This window comes from Anser anser (genome assembly GCF_964211835.1).
Source record: "Anser anser genome assembly, chromosome: 13".
NCBI classification, from domain to species: domain Eukaryota; kingdom Metazoa; phylum Chordata; class Aves; order Anseriformes; family Anatidae; genus Anser; species Anser anser.
The window spans coordinates 22,456,327-22,462,049 of record NC_139734.1 but is presented as its reverse complement, the minus strand read 5'-3'; the positions used below and the strand labels follow the sequence as shown (position 1 = coordinate 22,462,049).

The window sequence follows — 5,723 nt, the reverse complement described above, 5'->3', positions numbered from 1 at the left end:
CTGCTTCTCTAAAATGCTGCCTGCATTTTCAATAAATAACAAAAATCAAAACAAAACCCAATCCCCTCCGTTCCTGCCTGAAATGCTTCTGCAGCGGGCTGTGTAAACACCTGCCACATCCACCCCAGCCGCGGCTGCGTGTCATTGTTGGGCGAATTGATCTTTGCGTATAGCTTGCACATTTGTCTGTAAAGCTCATTAAGATCCGGCAAGATGAAAGGCAGCACAGAAATGTAAGATCATTATCGTTATCAAAAGAAACACAGAAAACTGCTGCTATAGAGGCAGATTTGTTTCCATATAGAAAGCTGTTCAAAGTTCTCCAAGACACTCTTTAATAAGATGGCTGTTATGTGAATAAACTTCAAGAGCTTCTCTCACGCCGGGGAAAACTTCCAAGGCCCTGTTTGCCTTTCACGTCCGTTTCATAAATTTTCCTTGCCGTTCCTGGCAGACGGGAGGTGATTTTGGTGAGGCGGAGCCCAGCCCTCCCGACTCGCAGGCTGCCACGAGGGCCGCGGTGTTTCGTAGCAGATCTCCACGCCTGCACCGAACAGCTGCAGGTTGCAGGAGCTGGCTGACGGGGATTTGGACGCAGCGAATCTGCTCGTGCCTGGAGGAAGCAGAAGAGTTAAACTCACTCGAGGCACCATCTTCTCCAAGAAGAATCAGTTCTTCCCACACGGGGTCATTTCTTTCTTGAAACCAGCCTCCCTTTTATCCACAAGAAAATCTGCTCGTAATTACCGACCAAGGAAGAAGGGGCTTCTGGAAATATTCATCTGCAGCTGAGCCATTTTCACCCTGGCACCAGCGGAGCGAGCCTTCCTCGCTCCCATCTGTCGCCTTCGCGGCGCTGCCAGCCGGGCTGTGGCACCCGGCACCGTGCTCGGCTGGGAATGTGACACTGGGGGGGTGTCCTGGTGTCCCTGGTCGGGTACGGGGGGCCAGGACCCATAGTGGCACAGAGCCAGAGCACAGGATGCCACCTGGGCCAAACCTGCCTTCCCCTGCGCGTTCTGATGGGGTCCCTGCTCCTTCCGCAGGGAAACATCCACGGCTTCTCCCCGTGGTGTATCCTTCCCTCTCTAACTGCATCCCATTTACATCGCCAGGAATAAATCAATCTGCTTCTTGGTGCCTACACCTTCAAATATTTATAGACTGTTATTATACTTTTCACTCCCTCCCTATACACACATGCCCTTTCCTTTAAACGTCTCTTCACCAAACTATGTCTATTTAGTTCTTTTAATCCCTCCCCATAAATCTGCCCTGATCCACTCACTGCACCCTGTCCATTTATTTCCGTTAATGAGAGGCTCAGCAAAGCTCCCCGCAGCGATGGCCAGGCCAGAGCTGGCCAGGGAGGGGCTGTTTTCGCCTCCCCCCTAGCACAGCACCTCGGGGACCACAGCTCCGAGGTGCTTTAGCCCAGAACATCCCCCCGTCCCCTACCGCAAAGCTCAGCTCTGTTCCCCAGCCAGACTTCTGCTTTCTGTCTCCTTCGGATTTTTCTTTTTCTTTTTTTTTTTTTAACCCAACTGCAAATGACAAAACTGCGAGCAGCTCCCAGACAACTTGCAAACCCAGAAATGAGCTATTTCTGGTGACTGAATTTAAACTTCCTTTCTTATTTGCAAATTGCCTGTGAGCAGATTGTGAGTAGCAGGCATCCAGAAGCTGGGGAAGGCTGCGAGTTTAGATTCGGATGCTCACCCCACGTGGGCTCCTTCCCTTCCTCGGTCTGCCGAGCCCCGAGCCACCAGGAGCAGCAGCCCCGCTCCCCAGGACTCTGCGCTCAGCATCCCCTGTTGGCAGCCAGCCTTCAGCCTCTCCTCGAGCTCAGCTGCTCCTCTGGGTGCACCGATGTGCTGGAGAGCAAGCACCAAGAACATGGGAGACTTGGGTGGAGAGAAGACATTATTCTTCTCCAGCAGGACTTGGAGGAGCTGGCCCTGCCTGGCTGAGCTGCATAGATGGTCCTTTCCCTGCAGCAGCCTCCTCGATGGGCTCTGCACCCCTGCCTGGGCCGAGTGCTCGCTGCCTGGATGGGGACAGGAACAGGGATGGGGACAGGGACTGGGACAAGCACAAGGAGAGGGCAGAGCCCTGCTGCATGTCCCCAGGCACGAACCTGCTCAGCCCGGCTGCCCTGCCGAGGCTGCTCATGTGAAATTTGGGTCCTGAAGAGGAAAACAAAGTTATTCTTTAAAAACAGAAGAAAAGAAAGAAGAAAGGGGCTGCTGAAGTAAGCACATTTCCCATTGCCAGGCAGGCCACAAGCAGAGCTGCAAAATCTACGTGAGGTTAAAATTTGCCGCGATGAAGCTGCGTCAGGCAACAACCCCCCAGCTCCCACAGCCGGCTGAGGCTGCAGCAGAGCATCCTCTCCTCCATCCCTTACCCTGCTTTTGGGGAGGGCCGGCTGCCCTGAGGTCTCTGGGGGATGACGACGGGCCACCCCAAATACCCCAGTGGACAGTCAGAGGGTGAGGGGCAGGGTGAGGCCATGTTACCCATCTCAGCCTTCCCACTATCTTCGTCTGTGGCCAGGCAAGCTCGTGTATCTTTTCCATACCAAAACCTTCAACCCCCACTGCAGTGATTGCTTTCTCATTCCCTTCTTTCCTGGTACCCTGGATCCGACAAAGCCTTCCTCCTGGCAGCAGCTCTTCCTCCCTACAGACCCCCCAGCTAACTCGTGAACCTCCTTCATCCCAAAGGGAAGGCATCGGTCCCAGGCAGGTCTCTTCCAAAAATAGTTGAGGACATTTCTGCAAGGAAAAGGTCCCCAACCCACCTGCAGCTCCTGACCTCCACCTCTCTCTGCAAAGAGAGAAAAACAAGCCTCCAGCCCCTCATTTCTGAGCCACCCTCCACTCCTATCCAGCCTCCCAGCACTTGGCCACTTCTGCACCTCCCACCCAGCAGGTGCTGCTTTTTATCACCACGCAAAGCCCGGCTCAGCTGGAAGTCCTTGTGAGATTAAAGCAACTTCTCTCCCATTAAACTCGTTTCTGTGATCCTCTGCAAGTTCCGGGGCTTGCAGCCATGTGAGCAGAGCCCACATCTGTTGGGCTGTTGTTCACCTCCAGGGTGTCTCTGCAGAACCAGCTCCACGTTTCTGCCCTTTGCTGCCGCCCTGACCCAGCACCCCTCTGAGCTGTACCCTGAGAGGGGAATTTCAGGGAGATGGGCACGAGGGGCTCGAGCGAGGAGGGTACCTCTGTCCGGACACGAGCTGCTCCCTGGGTTCCTGACCCCCGCACGAAGGGGCTGTAATTATCCTTTGGCCCTTGCACAAATTGCTCTTTGACTTGGAGCGCCGAGTGCTGACGCGCTGGCTCAGTTCGGAATTGGGGTTTAAATCAAAGAGCTTCCCTCCAGGGATCTGGGGGAGATGGAGACAATTAGATTTGAGCCCTGAAGTTTTACAAGTCTAATAAATTTCCTGGTAGCCTCAGGCTGCCGGGCTGCCGTGCAGGAGCCAGGCGAGAGACCTTGGTGAGTGAAAGCAAACATTTCTCAAGGCAGGAAGCCACAACACGGATCTTCCTTCCCCGGCCGGGGCCTGGCTCCTTGGCCCCGTGTCCTGCTGTGCTGGCAGCTCCACAGCTGGGCTGGTGGCTCCCAGGGGAGCAGGGCTCCCAGGGGAGCAGGGCTTCTGCTGGAGAAGGTGAGAAAAGAGCATCTCCTTAACCGTGCTTCGTGCAGAACCACCAGGAAAGGCGGCACGGGGAGAGGTTACGGAGATGTTGGCACCACAGCAGCAAGCACCCAGGGGAGGCCAGCACAGGGCAGCCCTCACCCCTCGGGAGGCACAGCCTCGCTATCCTGCCAGAGATGCCCTTCTTCTGACCAGGCAGGGCCCCACATCCACCCCACCCTTGCTCCAGCAATGCTAATGGAGAAGAGGATGGAGAAGGAAGATCCCTTTCTGCAGGAATCCTGGCTTCTGGGAGCCCCTGCAGCAAACCCGCTGCTGCTGCCATCAGCACGGTGATCCCTGGTGGTGCTGGGGGTACGGGGTCCCCTGCCACGGGCAGATGAAGGGGAGCAGCCATGGGAGCTGCTGCTGCTGGCTGGCCTGAGGACATGAAATTCCTTAAATCTGCCCATGCCTGTGCAGGGCTGTCCCCTCATACCCCATCAAGGACCCCCAGGTGTTGCATCCCGTGCGCCCTGCAGTGACAGCACTGTGTCATAGTGACAGTGGGTTCCCTGGCCCTCTTTCTCTGCCCCTTTTTGCCCCAAAAAGGGCAGAGTCAAGCAGGAAGGTGAAAAGCAGGAAGAACCTGTGGGGAAACCTCCTCCGGTGCTGCCCTGCTGCGGGCACGGTGCCACCAGCTGTCCCCTGTCCCTGTCCCAGCACGGCAGGTGGGGCAGCTCCCGGTGCACCCGCACCGCCCTGCGCTGTGCCCGTCCCTTTGGACCCGGGCGAGAGCCCTCAGCCGGCTCCAGCTCCTCCTCCCACGCCACCCCCTCTGTGCTGGGTGCCTCCGGTGTTTGTTCAACAGAATATTGCCGTAAATTACGTACACCACTGACACGATGTAAAACATGTTTTATGCTCCCATTTTCCCCCTGTCTTCCCGCTCACCCTTTTTCTTTTCCAATTTGAGTTGGATACACTGTGCCAGGGATTAGCACAGACTTATTTAAGCAGCCAGTCAGCTCTAAAGCATTGCTCATAAAACCCGGAGGTCTCTGCAAGCCCGTCGCACTTGTCGCTGGTGACCATAAATCCCCGCTTCATGTGAGCTTCTCTCCCCCTCCTTTTCCTGCTCCCTTTCCCGAAGCAGCCTGGCAGCTCCACCACGCATGGGACTGGGCAACAGCAAGTTGTTGGGGCGGTTCATTTCCTTTTTTTTTTAAGACCCTATATCCCAACTGCTCCCTGAAAGCCCCATTACCCGCCACATCCCCTTGGGCACAGAGGGATCCGTAGGACCTGGCAACCCTGTTGGGCTTCATCCACCCCCTGGCATTGCAGGCTGGGTTCCTGGGAGAGCATGGGCTTGGTGAGGCCTCAAGGCAGCAGATGCAGCCATGACCACGAGGAACATCTCCCACCAACACCCAGCAGCAGGGCTGGGACCCCTCAAGAGAGGACAGCGGTGCAGGGTCACCTCTCCCAAGGTGTGGGGGTCCCAGCACAGGCTGGCAGCACACAGCAGCAGGGAGGACGTGCAGCAGGCTGGCCACCACCCCACTGTCCCCTGCCCTGAGTGCCAGTGGCAGCACGTGGGACACTTGGCACGTGCTGGCCCCATCGGTGGCAGCAGGGAGGAGGGCCAGGCTGGAGGACTTTGATCTCCTCCTTTAAAGCAAATATTTCCTTGCTGGGACTTTGCTAACCCCTCATCCTGACAGGCCGGATTCCTTCCTTTATGCTCTGCAAGGAAAGCTCCAAACAGAGATTTTGCTCTGGAGGAATTCATGGCACCCACCCTGGTGACAGGGCTGCGAGGCAGTCTGCGCTTCCCCCCTGTTTGTATTTGGTCTTGTGTTTTTTGGACGGGAACCACGGCATTCAGAGCGCTGGCAAAGAGCAGAATATCCTGAGCAAGCACAGCTGGGCTGGCTCCAAAGGCTGTGGCCAGGATCCGGGGTGCGGGGACGGGTCTGTGCAGGAGCAGCTGCCCTGCTGGCGGGCACCGCGGGGCCGATGGGGCACCGGTGCCGCTGCCAGCAGGCATCCAGGGGTGGCAGTGGTGCCC

The 5,723-nt window shown here is 56.7% G+C and overlaps 1 long non-coding RNA gene across 1 annotated transcript; it reads right to left on the bottom strand.

Moving 5' to 3' along the window:
- Positions 1 to 321: 321 nt before the first annotated feature.
- On the bottom strand, positions 322 to 2,915 carry LOC310880978. Its single transcript, XR_014572025.1, has 4 exons — positions 2,804 to 2,915; positions 2,138 to 2,186; positions 1,720 to 2,047; positions 322 to 613 (listed from the first exon to the last, which is right to left on the bottom strand). It is a non-coding gene; the product is annotated as an uncharacterized lncRNA (long non-coding RNA).
- Between the last annotated feature and the right edge of the window lie 2,808 nt (positions 2,916 to 5,723).